This window comes from Ranitomeya variabilis, chromosome 7 (genome assembly GCF_051348905.1).
Source record: "Ranitomeya variabilis isolate aRanVar5 chromosome 7, aRanVar5.hap1, whole genome shotgun sequence".
In the NCBI taxonomy this organism is placed as follows: Eukaryota; Metazoa; Chordata; class Amphibia; order Anura; family Dendrobatidae; genus Ranitomeya; species Ranitomeya variabilis.
The window spans coordinates 75,367,833-75,386,957 of record NC_135238.1 but is presented as its reverse complement, the minus strand read 5'-3'; positions in this window follow the sequence as shown (position 1 = coordinate 75,386,957).

The window sequence follows — 19,125 nt, the reverse complement described above, 5'->3', positions numbered from 1 at the left end:
CCGTTTTCTAGTACACAATATGCTAAAACCCATAATGTCGTTCAAAAGTACAACTTGTCCCGCAAAAATAAGCCCTCACATGGCCAAATTGACGGAAAAATAAAAAAGTTATGGCTCTGGGAAGGAGGGGAGCGAAAAACGAACACGGAAAAACGGAAAATCCCAAGGTCATGAAAGGGTTAAAGCTGGATGCATCCTTCTGACTCTGGCCACACGTTGCAGGCGCAGTCTATATCGGCTTCAGACAGAAGGACGCATCCAGCGTTATATTATAGATCCCATAGAGTCCAATAATACTAACCTACTCTTAGGGTAGGTCATCAATATAAAAGTAGTGAAGTAACCCTTTAAAATCACCTTATCTATAAATATGCTTTATAGGTTTTCCTTTATTTATCACTAGGGATGAGCGAATAGCTTCGGATAGCTCCTTATCTGAATAACTATAGCGCGTACCGAAGAGCTGCATTGAGAACCCGGATACCTGGAGCGCTCCCGATAATCAGCTGTTCGGCGCTTCAGCTGCATGTGTCGAGGCTGAGTGACAGTCACAACACATGCATGGAGAGACTGTTTGCTGTGACTGTCACACAGCCGCCACACATGCAGCTGCAGTGCGGAACAGCTGTTTATCGGAAGCGTTCCATGTATCCGGATGCCGCTATTTGGTAAGCACTATAGCTATTCTGATAAGGAGTTATCTGAAGTTATTCGCTCATGCCTATTTATTACCTATCTTGAACCAGTAATATTGTCAAGTCACAAGAGTTCTTTTCAAAACACAGAGAAGATTTTTATGAGATGTCAAAAACTATTTGGAAAACCATTTATATGTGTTAAAAAGCATAAATATTGATGCAGTAAATACCACGATTGCTTTGAAAATATTGTGACACCATTCAATTTCAGTTCAAATAAATCTTAGGTTATTTTACTGCATATGAAAGGCCATGTGGATATTTGCAGTTTGTAAAGACCAGATCTAACTAGATTGCATGGATGCTCCATAGAAAGGATGATATAGCCTTCAAGAATTTAGCTAACTTTGGTGTTTGTGGCCAAGCCCAGTTTTTAAAAAAAAAACGTCGGAATATTTCTATTTCCTATGTTTCTATTGATTCTGAGATTGTTTTTCATGACAATTTGTACTTTATGCTAATAGTAAATTTAGATCAATATACTGTATTTGCGTTTATTGATGAAAATGTTGATGAACTTTTAGAAAAATAGTTAATTGATAACATTTACCATATGTTTATGTCAGTATAGCTTTTGTTGCATCCATGAAAATTGTTAGGTTATGTGCCAATAATCAGGATATAGCAATGTTTTGGATGCAGCGTATTTTCGCTGTGGAGTATATTCTCAGACTGAGAAAGGGTCATTGATAATAGCTCTCTGCAGCCTAAAAAAGCAGCCTGTAGCCACCCCAGAAAAGGTGCACCTATTAGATGCACCAATAGTGACAATCAAGCCCACAGGTTAGTAATGGAGAGGTGTCTATAAGACACCCCCATTGCTAATCCTATAGTCATATTGTATAAAGAGCACACAGTAAGAATAAAGTCTTTTATTTGAGATAAAACTCCTTACCCTCTTTTACCCATTTATTTTCAAAAATTAAAAATGAAAAAACACCATATTCTTCATCTGTCCATTGAAAATCCATATGTCCCACAATGAGCTCCAACTCTTCTACATATTGATATCATGACTTAGAAGTGGCATGATGCAACTGCCCAGCCATGAATCCATAAGGCACTGAGCTGCAGCACCAAGCGGGGACGTCAATAAGGTGAGCAGAGTTCATTGTCGATAAACTCCAGTGATCTGGTTGACGTCAGTGCTGGCTGCGTGAGAACTTTCTCTCGAGTGCTGAAGGCAGTGAGGTCACAGGAATTCATTGACTATGAACTCTGCTCACCTTAATGATGTCATTGCTCGGTGCTGCAGCTAAGTTCTCAGGCTCAGCTCAATGTTCTTGTGGCAAGGCTCATTAAAGGGTCGATATTGACTAGAAGTTGTAATAATTATAGGGGATAACTCAGGAGACTCTTTGCGTGGAACAAGACAACTACAGGACACAGTTTTATAAGTGGTAAAGTCTATATTATCACACTGTGATTCAAACAGGTGCAGAGAGAAACTCAAGTCCACAACACTTGGTGTAAATATTAAACGCAGCTTAGCAGTCTATAGGGAACTTCAGAGGAAAATGCAATCATGCAGAAAGTCTATGAAGCACAATTATTCTTGAGGATACTTGACACGAATAAATCCTTGTCTTAGTCCAAACACAGATAGATAAGCTTATAAGGCAGTTCAAATCATATCTTAGCTCAACCAGGGAGGCCTGGTTAATAGTCTCAGGTTTTTGCAGAGCAGAAACAGCTTACATGTCCAGCAAATGCAGATGGAAGTAAACACGAGCAGCAGATGAAGGAGGATTACTGGAAACTGGTGTATGCAGCAGGAACTCAGAGCAGAGTAGCAGGATCACCACACAGGTTCACAGGAGCAGGCATATAGCCAGGGAGTCATCAGAGGTCAGGAGCTGGATGCAAGGCAGAAAACTCTAGCACAGACAGAAGGCTGGGGTGGAGTTTTATAGCAGGAAGACACAGTGCACATGATACCAAAGATGCCATCTTGGAAAAGGGCAGTAATGCACAAAAGGTAAAAAATGTTCAGAGTCCTGACATTACTCCCTCCTTAGAAGCGGCCTCAGGATGATCCTGGACCTGGTTTCTCAGGGAATCTCTGATGAAAACGAGAAATCTTCTGTTAGGCATTGATGATTTCCACAGGTTCCAAAGAGTCTTCCTCAGGGGGATATCCCTGCCATCTTGTCAGATATTGGAGCCGATTCCTGCAAATCCTGGAATCAATAATTTCCTCCACCACAAATTGTTCTTGCCCATCAATCACCACAGGCTACGTAGGTGGCACAACTAGTGTTGAGCATTCCGATACCGCAAGTATCGGGTATCGGCCGATATTTGCTGTATCGGAATTCCGATACCGAGATCCGATACTTTTGTGGTATCGGGAATCGGTATCGGGATCGATATTAATGTGTAAAATAAAGAATAAAAATAAAAAATATTGATATACTTACCCTCTGACGCGCCCTGGTTGTAACCGCCAGCCTCCGTTCATAAGAATGAGCGCTTGAAAGTCCTTAGATGATGTCGCGGCCTGTGATTGGTCGCGGAGCGGTTACGTGACCGCAACGCGACCAATCACAAGCCGTGACGTCATCTAAGGTCTTTCAAGTGCTTGAAAGACCTTAGATGACGTCGCGGCTTGTGAGGGTGAGAATATCAATATTTTTTATTTTTACTCTTTATTTTACACATTAATATGGATCCCAGGGCCTGAAGGGGAGTTTCCTCTCCTTCAGACCCTGGGAACCATCAGGATACCTTCCGATACTTGGTGTCCCATTGACTTGTATTGGTATCGGGTATCGGTATCGGCGATATCCGATACTTTTCGGGTATCAGCCGATACTATCCGATACCGATACTTTCAAGTATCGGATGGTATCGCTCAACACTAGGCACAACACGTCCCTGGAAGGTATTAGGAGATACAGGCTTTAGTAAAGATACATGAAAAACTGGGTGTACCTTCATAGTCCTAGGCAGCTTCAGCCGGCAGGCCACAGAGCTCACAATACCGTTGATCTTGAAAGGGCCAATGAATTTCTGTCCAAGTTTTTGTGAAGGAACGTTTAACTTCAGATTCTTAGTTGCTAACCACACGGAATCTCCTACCTTGAACATGGGTGCAGGTTTACGGAATCTATCAGCCGATCTCTTATAACGTTCTTGAGCTGTGGTCAGAGATTCCTTCAGAACCTCCAGATTTTGTCTCATTGCAGTCAGCCTTTCCTCCACTGATGGAACTGGAGAATTAATTGGAGACCTAGGTAAAATACACGGATGATAACCCAGATTGGCAAAGAAAGGTGTAAATTTAGTGGAGGTGCTCTGAGAATTATTATATGAAAATTCGGCTAACGGCAGCAACTCCAACCAATCATCCTGGAGATGGCTGACATAGCATCTTAGATATTGTTCCAGCATCTGGTTGGTACGCTCAGTCTGACCATTTGTCTGGGGATGGTAAGCGGAAGAGAGACAGACATTAATATTGAGTGCAGAGCAAAACCCCTTCCAGAATCTTGAAGTGATCTGTACTCCACGGTCAGAGATGATCTCATCCCGAACCCCATGCAACCGAAAGACATTCTGTATAACCGAGTTCACTGTATATTTAGCTGAGGGGAGGCTGGTGCATGGAACAAAATGAGCAGCTTTAGTCAGGCGATCAACTACCACCATGATTGTATTCATGCCCCCCGATGTAGGCAGCTCCACAATAAAGTCCATTGATATAGACCCCCAAGGGCGGGATGGAGCAGGTAATTGTTGTAGAAGACCCGTAGGTGCCACATGAGGAGTCTTGTAACGGGCACATACCTCGCGAGAACATAGTCCTTGGTATCCTTCAGGCAAGTTGGCCACCAGAAGAATCGGCTCAGGAACTCTTGTGTCTTCTGTACCCCCCTGTGACCAGCCAACTTGGAGTCATGTACCAACTTGAGGATCTGCAGACGGACGACCTCAGGTATGTCGATCTCTAAACCACATGCCACCCTTAAAGACAAGATTAATATCCACAGGTGGGTTGGCCAGAAATACATCACCGTCAAAGGCCTCCCTGCACTCCTTCCACAAGTCCTGATCATGGATAACTCCAATGAAATTGGCATCAGATAGAATGATCTTGGATGGGGCTCCAGGTACAGAATCCACAGCATGGATTCGGGATAAAGCATCAGCCTTCCCATTACGATAACCTGGACGGTACGAGATAACAAAGTTAAATTGATTTAAAAATAAGTTCCAACGAGCCTGACGAGGAGAAAGACATCTAGCGGATCTAAGGAACTCTAAATTGCGATGGTCAGTTAGCACTATGATCTGTTGTGCAGCTCCTTGTAGATGATGCCTCCATTCTTTGAAAGCTGCAATAATAACCAGAAATACCTTGTCTCCCACGTCGTAATTCTTCTCTGCTGAGGTTAGTCTACGGGAAAAGAAAGCACAAGGATGTAGCAGACCCTTATCTCCAGTTCTTTGGGAGAGAATAGCCCCCAAAGCATTATCAGAAGCGTCCACCTCCACAATGAATGAAAGTGTTGGATCTGGGTGTATCAACAGCAGTGCTGATGTGAAACAGATCTTAAGCCGATCAAAAGCTTCTTGAGCCTGTGATGACCACTTAACGGGCTTTTCCTTCTTTGTCAAGGAAGCAATGGGACGGACAATATCAGAAAAATTTCGAATGAAGCGTCTGTAGAAATTTGCAAAACCAATAAAACGTTGGACCTCCTTAACATTCTTGGGTACCGGCCAGTCAAGGATAGCCTGAATCTTACCAGATTCCATGTTCAGCCCCTGGGGAGAGATGATATAACCTAAGAACTGTATCTCAGAACGATGGAACTCGCATTTCTCCGGCTTGATATACAGATGGTTCTCTTTCAGACGTCTTAAAACAGCTTTGACATGTTCTTCATGTTCCTGTAGAGAGTCAGAAAAGATTAAAATATCGTCCAAATAGATCACCACAAACTGGTCCAACAAATCTCTGAAAATGTCATTAGCAAGGTGTTGAAACGTTGCAGGGGCATTACACAGCCCGAAGGGCATCACAAGATATTCAAAGTGTCCATACCGGCATATGAATGCTGTCTTCCACTCATCCCCTGGACGAATATGCACCAAATTATAAGCCCCACGAAGATCCAGTTTAGAGAACACCTTAGCATGGCGGACTCTTTCCAGTAATTCGGGAATCAGAGGCAAAGGGTAATGTTTTCGTACGGTTACCTTATTGAGTTCACCGATAGCCAACACAGGGTCTCAGGGTCCCATCCTTCTTTTTTGCAAAAAATATAGGTGCCCCTGCTGGAGAGGAAGAATGACGTATGAAGCCTTTGGCCAGATTTTCATCAATATACTCCTTTAAGGCTTGAAGCTCAGGTGCCACCAAAGGGTATACGTTACCAAAAGGAATAGCTGCCCCAGGAAGCAGCTCAATGGGACAGTCATAATGCCTGTGTGGAGGAAGCTGATCTGCATTCTTCTTGTCACAGATGTCAGAGAGCTCTTTATATGCTGGAGGTAAAGAAAATACCTGTACATGTGGTTACGTAGCAGTGGAATCAGGAACAGCTTTTGTTAACGCTGAGTTGCTCCTTGTTTGAAAGATAATCTCCTTGGTCTCCCAGTTGATAATTGGGTTCTGAGAACGCAACCAAGGAATGCCTAAAATCACAGGAAAATGAGGAGAAGAAATTAGCAAGAAAGAAAGTTGCTCCTGATGATTAGGCTCCAACAAAATTTCAAGGGGTACGGTCTCCTGATCCACAGGCCCAGAGATTAAAGGTGACCCATCCACTGTTTCCATGTTAATTGGAGAGGCTCTTTGCTGAATTTCAATACCATGTTCCTTGGCAAATGCGATATCCATGAAATTGCCACCTGCACCTGAGTCAATCATAGCTGCACTGGAAATCCACTGTCCTGAACACAGGATCTTAATAGGGAGAGAACAGTGAGAGTTCTTCTCCTTCAGCTCCTTGAGGGGTGAAGTCATAGAAAGTGAATGGAATACAGCGTTTAAAGGCAGGCTACATTCAGAGATGTCAGATACATCATCACAGTTGTCATACTCCCCTACTGCTTCTAGCAGAACAGCCTATCCCAGAAATGCCACACACATGGGCAGTCGCTGTGGTTTGGGCACACTAGAGAGCTCAGAGGGGATGGGGATTTGACTTTGGTGCTGCAGATTTTTTCAGAGCGTCTATAATATGCATTTTTTTGTGTTGACCGTCGATGGACCTGAGGGTGTCTTTTTGCAGTATGAGTTGAAATCATTAAAGATACCATTTGGGGTTATAAAATTGTTATTATTGCTTTTGATGCTGGGTTCCATTTATCCTGTGCGGTATGCTGAGCACTTACATGGAAGGTTTCAGTCTAACTAAGCAAAAACAGGATTCAATTGCTTGTATGCTATTGTAATCTAGTCACAACAATTTGTACCAGTTAATATTTAATTTCACTAGGAGGTGCCTATTAATTTTATTTTCTGTGGCATATCTTTAGCCATCCATCCATCCTGTATTTTGCTGCTACATTCTATAAAGCAGTAATGCAGTTGAAAATTTGTGTGTTTTGTGTTTCCATATGAAGTAGGCAAAATAACATTCAAATAAATTAAACATCCATACTTTGCATCTAATAATGATGTCATTAGGCAGTTGTTCCCAAAAAACTGTCAAATATCATGCTATATAAAAAGGCATAAGACACATTGGATATAACTAATTTTCCATTTAGCCATTTCCATTAACCAAACATTTCAACTTTTTCAGACATTTTCTATGGAAATTTACCAATTTAGAAATTACGAATAATATTCCAACATCATATTCACCATGGTGAGACAAAGTAATCTGGTGCAGACAATCGCGCCTATTCACTTCTGGCCACAGGTGCGGTGCAGACCTTCTCATCTTTCAGCAGCGTCTCTGCCTTTGTATTTGTCTTTGCTTTGAGGAGGGAATAGATCGTCTATACCGGGTCACCTGTATTTGTCTCATCATGGTGAATATAGCGTCAGAATATTATTCGTAATTGCTTAATTTCCAGAAAAAAGTCTGAAAAAGTGAGAATATGCTGAAAATGCAAAGGGATATTTGATAAAATGGAAAATTGTTCATATCCAATGTGTCCTATGTCATTTTTTTTCATATACCATGATGCTTCCCTATACCTTAATAACAGTACAGTTCTATTTGTTAGTATATACTATAGGAAAGCAGTCTCTGAAACCTGCACATGTGCATGTATTTAATTTTGCTAGTTGCTTCTTATCAATTTGTGGTAGATAGATAGATAGATAGATAGATAGATAGATAGATAGATAGATAGATAGATAGATAGATAGATAGATAGATAGATAGATAGTCTATCTATCTACTGCTTAATCAAAGACTGTCCAGTAAAGTTTATACCACCTATTTGTCGGCTTTCTGTACTTTATCCTTTATTCTTACTTTATGCTTGAAATTTGCTGCAAAATTTAGGTGCATTTTCTGGCAGATGCGCTCCAGTTCATCATTGTCTTTGCACCTGTTTTTCACATAGTTCTGCGTGCTTTCACCTTGTTTTGTTTGCACCCAGTTTATTACTCCATTTGCATCTTTTTTTGCATGTGATCGCCCATTTGTGATTTGGGTTTACCATGGATGATGTTTCCTCTCCAGTCAACGTGTTGTATTTTTCAGTATACTAGTATTTTGACTCAATTTTTTACACAATTTTGAGAAATGTGTGACTTCTGGCGTCAAAAAGTCACAAAAACAGTTAAAAACAGAAAAAAATACCAAATTTGTGAATCTGGTGCTCCACTTTCAAGAATTTGGCACCAAACATAGCAACTAATACTAAAAGATGAAAAGGAAAAAGATTTAAAGAATTACTGCACACTCAAGTAACTTCTCAGAATAATGTGTCCTGTGTGTACATGAGGAGTAATACTATTTCTGGCAATTGCATGACTTATATTCTGCATTATCACCAGTTATCTGTAATTTGCAATCCCCTGTTTACAGGAATGGTGGAGAGGAGCTTCAGAGATTTTTCCCATAGACAGCTCAGTACTCAGAAGGGGATATCTGCATCACAGACGACGCAGTACAGCAAAGCTGAGCTGTGCTTATCTGAATAAACCTCTGCTATGAGGTGAAACACTTTGTAAAGAGCTCTGCTCAATGTTTTTCTGATTGCCTCTGTTTCCTTTCTCTGCTGCTGACTCTTCCTCCCCCATACAGGATACTAGGCTGTGTCAAATCACATCTGTAGTCCACTCCTCTGTAGAAAGATGGCCTTGAGCTGCTTTATCACAGTGGATGATGAGTTGAGGAGGCAGGGAGGAGGGGAAGAAGTCTCTGATAAGTGGGGAAGGAAGCAAATTTCTCTGATAAGATACGTTAAAAAGTTTGTTATTATTGTCTGTACTATTGATTTATACAAAGTTTTTTGTATAATTACATTTTTTAAAAATGCAAATGATAAATCAGGGAGTTGGTTTTGCAGAATTGAACACACCCCTTTTCAGATAGGCCATGACACCTTGTCAGACAAGGCACAGAAAGCGTCTAAGGGCTCTCTCACTTGGTCGTAAATTCTCTCATATGAGAAGATCACATTCATTAAAGGGAACCTGTCACCCCCCCAGGCGTTTGTAACTAAAAGAGCCTCCTTGTGCAGCCCTAATGCTGCCTTCTGACAAGGTGGCTCTTTTAGTTCTTGTTCCTGGCACTGCTGCAATAACTGTTTTTGAAATTTGTCCCTCATACCTCAAAATCACCACAGGGTCAGGTCTTTTCCCCCTAATCCAGATACCTCACAGCCATCACTCATGGCCTCTGCACGCCGGGCTCCTCCTCCTCCTCCTTCATAAGCGTCCCCTGCGCCTGCGCTGTTACTTTTCTTTCGGGCATGCGCAGTTGCGCTGCCCTTTGAACTTACAGCGCAGGCGTTGGGGACGATAATGAAGGAAGAGGAGGAGGCACCCGGCACGCAGAGGCCATGAGTGATGGCTGTGCAGTATCTGGATTAGGGGGGAAAGACCTGCCCCTGTGGTGATTTCGAGGTGTGAGAGACAAATTTCAAAAACGATTATTGCAGCAGTGCCAGGGACCAGAACTAAAAGAGCAACCATGTCAGAATGCAGCATTAGTGCAGCACAAGGCTTCTCTTTTAGTTACAAACGCCTGGGAGGGTGACAGGTTCCCTTTAAGGTAATGACACTCCGCTCAAACTCTGACTAAGGTTTGAGCTGAGCATCATCTTAGTATGAATGCAAGAATTGGAGCACTGATGTGAAGAAGATGGAAAACTTAATTTCTCCATCTTCTCCATCGTCTGAGTCCTCAGATGTCGGACTGCACTTGAATGACATCGTAGCCTTGTATGGGTGAGCATGATCTGAATTCAGGAGCCACTCGCAGCATGCTGTGATTTTTTCACACAGACCGATTTGGCACTGCCCCTTAGTATAACATTGGTCCAAGTGCTAAACGATAACACATCAGATAGCACTCGGCTGTGTTATACGCTCATGTGAGCAAGTCAGTTCTAAAACCGATAATACATATGGTATAAAATAGACATTTTTTTCTGGCACTAATTTCACTAAAATTCTGTCCCTCTTAGGCTTGTTAAATATGCCTCATTGTGTGCCAAATCTTTATACACTCTACAAATGCTATAGCTAGGTTGCTTGATTAGATCTTCACAGACTGTCGCAAATAGTAATTACACATAACTATGTTGAAACTAAAATAGTTTTTAACAAATATGTATAATCATGTTTACAGTACACACGCTGCGATTAATGAATACATGAATTTCATGATCGCTATGCACGTAAAAACATGATGTACTTAGTTAACATTTTTTGATCAAAAACCGTAAAAGCCTTATACACTCATCTTTCTGAAAAAGGTTTCATTACGAGGTAAGCTAGATACAAATCTCTTCCCCATTTCAGTTGAAACTTGGCTACGGATATGTAGAGGAGAGTCATTAGAGTTATAGAGACAATCTATGTGGGGTCACCGTGCAATGATTGGATGTCTTTTGCGCTATTCGAATTTCAAAATGTTAACTAAGCACATCCAGTTTTTACGTGTATATTAATAGTGAATCAATCCACGGAGGATCGAGCTCAAGCTGAATTTCCTGAAATTTGTGGTTTCACACAAATTTGAACATTTTGAGATTCGATTTGAGATTTGCAAAAGAAAAAAAAACGTTCCTGGCTCCATTTCCCTAATTGCTGATGCATCAGAAAGCAGCCAAATGTAATTTGTGGGCCTCCACATAATGTTCTGAAGCTATGCAATCTTACTGATTATCATGCCTTGTACAGTGGTGGCCAGTACCTGGACCATCATAGATCGGCGGTTCCCAGTAGAGAACAGTTTGCATGGCAGAGAAGTTTTCCATCTCCAGAGTCACTGGGTAAGTCTTTGTCTTGTAGAGTATAAGCAAGACAAAAAAACAAAAATGGAAATCAAAGGAAAATATATACATATATCATATAAATAAAGAAATTAAGGCCCAAACATATATATATATATATATATATATATATATATATATATATATATATATATATATATATATATATATATATAAATGCCTTTATTTATTTTTTGGCAAATGGCACTTCATAATGGCACTTCGACAGGGACGAAGGTATTTATCCAAAACGCACGTCGGGGTGCGCTGTACTTGGAGATAGCGGACGCATGAGGTATATATCACCGCTTTTTCTAGATCTTGTTCTGTGGTGCATTTTATATGTAGGACATTGGCACATATTTATACTATTTTTACCCTAAATTGGATTTTACCTTCAATAGTATAAGGTACATATCACTGTTTTTTTTATCTTGCTCCGTGGCGCATTTTATATATAGCATGTAGATTTATATATCTACATTATTCTATTTCAATTTGATAGCCCTCAGCTTGATCATATATTCCTTTTTTTGTATTTATTCACTTTATATTTATTATTTATTTATTTTTTTAGTTTTACAATTTCACATTGTCTATATTGACTCATATCTTTTGTATGTTTGCACTTTTTTTTGCACTTTTGCACATTGCTTTTTTGCACATAGCTGTATACTTATACATGTAGATATATCTTTTAAGAGGGTATTGTGCTTACCATGGTCCAAGTCTCACATGTATTTTTTATATATATTTTATATTTATTTTTGTATGTATGTAAGAATTTTTCCAAGTACAGGCACATTATGAAGTGCCATTTGCCAAAAAATAACTAAAGGCATTTTTTATATATATATCCATATGTTTGGGCCTTAATTTCCTTATTTATATGATATATGTATATATTTTCCTTTGATTTCCATTTTTGTTTTTGTGTCTTGCTAGTGTCTCGAATGGTTTGCCATTCATTTTGTTGTGCAGTAGTTACTTTTTTCCTTTACTAATTTTATTACAATTATTGAATATACACTCACCGGCCACTTTATTAGGTACACCATGCTAGTAACGGGTTGGACCCCTTTTGCCTTCAGAACTGCCTCAATTCTTCGTGGCATAGATTCAACAAGGTGCTGGAAGCATTCCTCAGAGATTTTGGTCCATATTGACATGATGGCATCACACAGTTGCCGCAGATTTGTCAGCTGCACATCCCAAAGATGCTCCATACAAGGCAGGATGGATCCATGCTTTCATGTTGTTTACGCCAAATTCTGACCCTACCATCCGAATGTCGCAGCAGAAATCGAGACTCATCAGACCAAGCAACATTTTTCCAATCTTCTACTGTCCAATTTCAATGAGCTTGTGCAAATTGTAGCCTCAGTTTCCTGTTCTTAGCTGAAAGGAGTGGTACCCGGTGTGGTCTTCTGCTGCTGTAGCCCATCTGCCTCAAAGTTCGACGCACTGTGCGTTCAGAGATGCTCTTAGGCCTACCTTGGTTGTAACGGGTGGCGATTTGAGTCACTGTTGCCTTTCTATCAGCTCGAACCAGTCTGCCCATTCTCCTCTGACCTCTGGCATCAACAAGGCATTTCCGCCCACAGAACTGCCGCTCACTGGATTTTTTTTCTTTTTCGGGCCATTCTCTGTAAACCCTAGAGATGGTTGTGCGTGAAAATCCCAGTAGATCAGCAGTTTCTGAAATACTCAGACCAGCCCTTCTGGCACCAACAACCATGCCACGTTCAAAGGCACTCAAATCACCTTTCTTCCCCATACTGATGCTCGGTTTGAACTGCAGGAGATTGTCTTGACCATGTCTACATGCCTAAATGCACTGAGTTGCCGCCATGTGATTGGCTGATTAGAAATTAAGTGTTAACAAGAAGTTGGACAGGTGTACCTAATAAAGTGGCCAGTGAGTGTATATATATATATACATTTTTACATGCATTTATATATATATATTGATTGGGAAATAGGTTTGCTGCATATATTTTTTCTTTTGTACAGTATAAGCTGTCCAGTAGTGAGATTTACGCAATTTTTTCACTGCAAAGATAATTTTTTGTGAACATTAGGCGAAGTTGGTGAACTCAAATTTAAAAAGCTCAGCTCATCTCTACTCTCCACCACTGCTCCAGTCTTTATTGGTTGGTGATGTTTTATTGGTTTCATATAGATAGAATGGCGACTAATCATTGAGACCAGTGGCTCAATCCATCTACATGGCAGAGCCGCCAAACTCACTACTGGCTGCAGCAATGTCCATTTGTCATCACCACAGCAGCTGATCATAGTAGACCAGAGCAGTAATGAGGAGGCATTTATTGACCTGGAGAGGGTGAGCATAGCTTTGTTTGTTCTTTTTCTCTATGTACCTGACCCTATGAGCAAATAATAATTGAAACAGGACAACTACTTTAAGGAGTTACCAAGACCCTTGCTTTAGTTAGTTGCATAATCTTGCAGTGTACCTTTCTGCCATAAAGCAAGTTGTCACCCCCAAAACTCAAGTTATTTATACATACAGTACAAGTATATTGGACTTAACCCTAGAAAAAACAAATTTGTTAGAAATGTAAATCAAGGGGCTTCAGTGCACCTTTGGCATGGCCAAGAACTCAGTGCACCATTCCGACCTTTCAATTATAATCTTCTGCACTTCTTCTTATGTTAATTGACAGTTCTCTCTTTGGAATGCTGCCTAAATTAAATTCTCAGTCTTATGCGCATTGACACTGCAGAAACAGAGAGAGCACAAACTGTGTAAGTATGTATCCTCATTCCTTTCCTATCAGCAGTAGCCGCTTGCTGAATACAGGATCACACTGTAGTGGACAGCTGATGTAGAAAGGAGTGGGGTATGAGAGTGCTCACACACTATCATGTATTGGTGAGCTTGGCTTAAGCAATGACAGTGTGCACATGATCTCAACCCTCTCTCCTGTCTTCTCCAGTCAGTATCAGCCACTGCGTTAGTGTGATCCGTTAACCGGACTACGTTACACCGCAGCATAACGCGGTGTAATGTAGTCCGTTAACTCCGCCATTACTTCATATGGCAGATGCATCGCTAGCGCACGCCCACAATGGGCGTGCGCTAGGCGATGTGCCGTCATTGAGTGACGGACCCGAGATGCGGGCTGCAGCGTTTCCGAGTCCGTCACTGCTAGCGTAGATGGAGCTAGCAGATACTCCATCTGCGCTAGCGCTGTTTCAAAGTCGGCACTTGCATTAGCGCAGTCCGTTAGCGTATGTGCTGAATGGACTGCACTAACGCAATGTGAACCTAGCCTTACTGTGTTATTCTATGTGCAGTGAGTGGTCGCTGTCAGTGTTTGCAGAACTGAGAATTAAATTCAGGCAATACTCCAAAGCCAGCATTTTCACTTAGCAAAGAGTGAGGTGCAGAGGATTGTGTTTGAGAGGACAGAACAATGTACTGAGCTTTTGGCCGCAAAAAGAGTTTACAAAAGTCCCCTTATTTACATAGCTAATAAATGGCACAATCTGCAATATAAGTATGAGTCTTATAGGAACTAAGTACACTATTTGAATGCATGAATGGTTTTTGTTTTGGGGGTGACAGACTCCCTGTCACTTTAAATGCAGTGAAGGGGCAAAATCAGAGGTGGTCATAATTGTACAGCCTGCTTGTAATGTAGCTGCAGTGCAGTATAGTGCAACCTCCACCAGGGGATGTTGGTGAGGGAAGAGAGGTTGCACACACAGCGTATCAACACTGAGCAGCAGCACAAGCACCATCAAGTGGCGAAAGAGTGGTCAGATGAGCCGAGTCAGAAACCGTCAGGACAAGAAGTACCAGATGTCAAAGCAATACACGTGGTCAAATACAAGCCAGAAGTCAGAGCCAAATGGGAACAGATATAACTGAGACGAGAGACAGTAAAACAGGTCAGAAGACCAGGCGAGTCACATACCAAGATGACCAAGAACAGAGAGCGAAAACTAAGACAAAGCGGGGTGGCAGGAAAGGGAAGTCATGGGAACAGAGTACGGGGGCAGAGGACAAGACATGATATCAAGAGGCTTAGACACTAACAACAGAAGATAGATAAATATAAAGAAAGGGAGGACCCTGCTGAGCATAAGAACTTAAATATGCAAATTTCCTCTTTAGAGAATCAATATCTACCCTTTAACGAGCCTTACACATTAAAGGGTCAATATTGACTTTTAGGAATTGCTACTTCCAGTAGGTGGCACTAGAGTTCACTTCCTCTTCTTCTCTGAAGAGACAATTTGCATATTTAATTTCCCAAAGGAGCAATGCATGGCCTCTAAGACTTCACTGATCGGGGCCTTTAGAAGGTGCTCTATGCCCGTGGCCTGATCCCAGGGAAGGAGGTGCTGGAGCCGATAGGTCCCCGGGGGAGGTGGGGCTGCAACTGGGCCTATCAGCAGGTCCTCCGCTAGCGGGGCAGGGTCGGCGGGCTTACCGGCCGGTGCAACATCCTCCCGTGCGGCTGGCTCCGCTGGTGGTGACATCGGTGGAGACGTCGGCAGCGATCCGAGCAGCGGTGCAGGAACCGAGGTCAAGTGATCCTCCGCCGGCATTTCCTGGGATGCGGTCTTGGCTTCCACCCGCAGCTGGAGAAGTTGTTCGATTAAGTCCTCCATCTCGAGTTGCAGGAGACCCACATCGGCTGTGGATTCCCAAGGTGGGTGGCCGCAATGCCCGCACAGGCGCAGTCTGCAAGCCTGGCTGGGACGTCACACGGCCCGAGCTGAAACACAGCGCAGGCGCCGGTTTTGAAGAGAAAAAAGCACGGAGGGGGTGGCGCCGAAAGCCCCTGAAGATTGGAGTGACGGCAAAGTTCCGGTTCAAGCTGGGGAGTGAGGACCCGCCTCCCTGGCTAAAGACAGGTATTTTGGCTAAGTTTCAAAATGCTTTATTTTGGGAATACTTGAACCAAAAACTAAAAGAACCACCTTGTTAGAATGCAGCATTACTGCTGCACAAGGTGGCTCTTTTAGTTTATAACGGCTGGAGGGGGGTGACAGTGGCCCTTTAAATAGATCCTGTTTGTGACGCCAAGTTTTGGAGCGCCCCCAAATGCAGGGCCGTGGGGTACTCGGTACCGGGCCTCTCTGTCTCAGTTCTGGGGTTGTTACGTGGCTAGACCCGGTCCGTGACCCTGCTAAGGGGCGTCCAATGAAAGTTGTAGGTGGTGGTGCATGGTGCAGGTCGCAATGAATGACGAGGACACAGGATTGCAGTCTCTTTACCTCTTTACTGAAGGCTACAAGATCCTCAATCCAGAGTACGGTTAACAGGGCTGTCTGAGACCGGCCGGTCCGATGGCACCTCCAGAGTTCCCTTTACAGGTGGAAATCTGTGCCTACCTTCTAGCGCCTGTGTGTTGTAGTACTTCCCTGCTGAGCACCACGGGATAGTCCTCACAAATGTTGTGTCTGTTTCTGATGTTCTTTCCCACAACTTATGTCTGTTCTGATGTTCTTCTCTGTCCCCCAGATGATATGGATAGGACGCACCCGTATGACGGGTAGGCCTGGAGTTCTTCCAGGACCCTAGTGATGCCCCTCTCCCACAGTTGCCCCCTATGTCTGCTTAGGTGATTTAGGTGAGACAGCAAACCTATAATTAACTGTCCTGCCGTTGGTTTGAAGTAATGCTTGGAGCCCAATACTTCCTCGGCGTTCCGGCCACTGGCTACGCGCCTCAGTATGATGTTGCCTCGGTCTTACAGCACGACTCCTACTGGTGTTATCTCCTTTTTGCTTTGATCTCGTTTCTCACTCTCAACAATAAACCTCGCTTCTTGTCCTTTCTTGAGATACCACCGCGTTGTAGTGCAGGCGCGGTTCCTTAACGTTCTGTCCTTTTCGCTAGGCCTCTGTCAGGATCCCACCCCTGACAGGGACCCCCCTGAATCTTCCCCTGCAACACCCTCTGCTACAGGATGTTGCCTGGTTCCAACCCAGTCAGCTTCTCCCTAACTTTCTATCCAACCTCCAGTTTTACCAGATTGTGAGGAGTGGCCTAATACATAGCGCCCTTAGCTACCCCTGGAGGCCAGACTATGAAGTGTATTGGTGACTGTGATACCTGGTCAGGTGAACTCCTTCAGTGCCATCAGACGTACCATCACTCCCCTTAGCGGCGGAGCATCAGTACTGCAACGACCAGGACTCTGGGGCGCTGCATAAGCATTTCCCAGATGATGAGTTTCTGATTTCCGAAGTCACAACGTGGTTTTTGCAGCAACCTGTCGACGTCTACCAGCAAGGCGTTTACAGTAGCTTAAAAAGATGGGAGAAGTGTGTGTCCCTAGGTGGCACCTATGTAGAGAAGAACTAATAACCGTGTCAAGTTTCATTGCTCTCAGTCCACAGGATGTGGGACAGGGGAAATCTTTAATGAACACCTTTCCATCCTTGATTCTCTGCAGATTAATCCACTCATTTCTTGTTAATTTATGTAAGGTGGGTGTGAAAGAGTGAAAATCCAATTTTTTTTTCTGCTGCAGCTTATTTTCAAACCAGTTTTGTGTATAATATTGAGGAATTTCTCTGGACCCGGCAATTTTGAGCAATTATCAATTCATTTCTTGCAAGTTTCCAAAATGTCTACCACTATTTTACATGAAACATCTCCCAGAGAATGCTCACATGCTCCATCACGCATTGCAACAACATGATATAGTACAGTTTATTTGGAACTAGGAAAGACTATCATAGATGACTTAAAATCAGAGTCAAGAAATGCAGTGGCCAACTTGAGGTGTCTCTATACAGTAAAAGGACGTCATAGCTCACAGCTTAGAATTAGGCCGGGATCACACATGCGAGAAACACGGCCAAGTTTCGCATGTTAATACCCTGCCCTGCCGCCTTCACTCAGGAGCAGAGCGTGTGGCTCCATGTATTGCTATGTGGCTGGAGTGCAGGCGGCAGGGCCAGGTATTAACATGCGAGACTTGGCCGTGTTTCTCGCATGTGTGATCCCGGCCTTAGAAATAGAGAAAGAGTGGACAAATTCAATAGATAATGTGTTTTGTACAATAGCAGAAGCAGAGCTTAGTGCAATCTGTGAAGAAAATAGAATGATAGCAAGAGAGAAAAAGAAAGAAAGAGAGGAAAAAGCTCTCAACTACTGCATTTAAATTAGGCATTTTTTATTCTACATTGCAGAATCTAACCAAAAATATTTTGTAAGGAAAAGAAATCTAAAAAATGTCTGCCAGTGCCAAGCAATGTGTGAGTGTCACAAACGACTGCATTGAGTTATTAAACTCCTGTAAGACTTGTCTAACTTGACATTAATACATGTCGCACCAATACTGCGGGTGGTCGCTGCTGCTGTTTTATATATATATATATATATATATATATATATATATATATATATATATATATATATATATATATATATTTAGCATTTCTTGTTCTTTTCTTTTTGGGACTGTGGGAATAATCTTGTTAAAAATACAAAGGAGAATGGAATAAAATACAGACATTTAACTGTGTGTCTACCTCACGAAGTGAATGTGTCAAAAACTACTTTTTTTGCATTGTCTGTTGAAACAATTTGTTATCTGTCATATTTTACACACCAAATCAATACTGCATGGATCAGTATTGATTTTCATTAATCTATGCATGATTAGTAGAGCTAAGTGAGCACTAAAATGCTCGGGTGCACGTTGCTCGAACCAAGCAATTCCTAATACTTGCATGTTCGTTTCGAGTAACGAGTGTAATGGGAGTCAATAGGAAATTCGGGTTTTTCCAGCAGAGCCTACAACAGGTCTGAGGGCAGTGAAAATGTTCATATGAATGGGAAATGTGCTAAAAAGGAAGTAGAACAGCATTGGGAAGACCCCTGAAAGCATCTCTGACTCCCAGATCACTGCTGAGAACAATGCTGTCATACTTTTAATCTATTTTAAGGACTAACAATAAAACTTTCCAATCCAATGATAAATTGCATTTTGCAGGAGAGAACAAAATGTTAAGAAACATT